We start from the raw sequence: 825 nt of genomic DNA on the forward strand, positions 1-825 counted from the left end.
GCGGGCCTAAACCAGCAAGGGGTCATCCCCCAAGGGGTCCCAGACTGTGAGAGGGCACAGGCCAGGCTGAGGGACCTCCTCTCCCCCCTGAGTGCACAAATTTTTGTGCACCGGGCCTCTAGTCTATAATAATAAAAGCATAATATGCTAATTAGACTGGACAGCCGAACAACCTTCCAGACATCCTTCCAGACGACCTTCTGGATGAAGCTGAGGCTGCAAGGGCCGAGGTAAGCTGGGGCGGCTGCAAGGGTCAAGCCCCTTGCATGAATTTCCTGCCCCAGGCCTCTAGTCTATATATAAAAGCCTAATATGCAAATTGTCCCTGTGGGAGTTCCACCAGGAGACTGACCACTCACTATGACATGCGCTGACCACCAAGGGGCGGCATGAAACGAAGGAAGGCCCCGGCCGGCAGCCAGAAGGCCCCAATCAGCCCTGATCACCAGCCAGGCCTAGTGACCCTACTAGAGGTCCTACACAGGGCCTCTAGCAGATAATAAAAGCCTAATATGCAAATTGACTGAATGGCAGAATGACCAGTCGTTATGATGTGCACTGACCAACAGGGGACAGACACTCAACGCAGGAGCTGCCCGCAGCCCACAGGCCCCAGGAGAGCCAAGGTGGGTGTGAGAAGAGGCCCCCAGACCTCCTCTCTGGTTGCCCCACAGATGGAGGAACCAGTGGCAGCAGCGGGGGGCAGGGCCAGTGAGCAGGCAGCAGCAGCTGGCCAAGGCGAGTATGAGTGGGGGGCCCCAATCACCCTGCCAGTCACCCCACAGATTGTCCCTGATCGCCAGCCAGGCCTAGGGACCCTACCTG

This window comes from Myotis davidii, unplaced genomic scaffold (assembly GCF_000327345.1).
Source record: "Myotis davidii unplaced genomic scaffold, ASM32734v1 scaffold984, whole genome shotgun sequence".
Lineage (NCBI taxonomy): Eukaryota > Metazoa > Chordata > Mammalia > Chiroptera > Vespertilionidae > Myotis > Myotis davidii.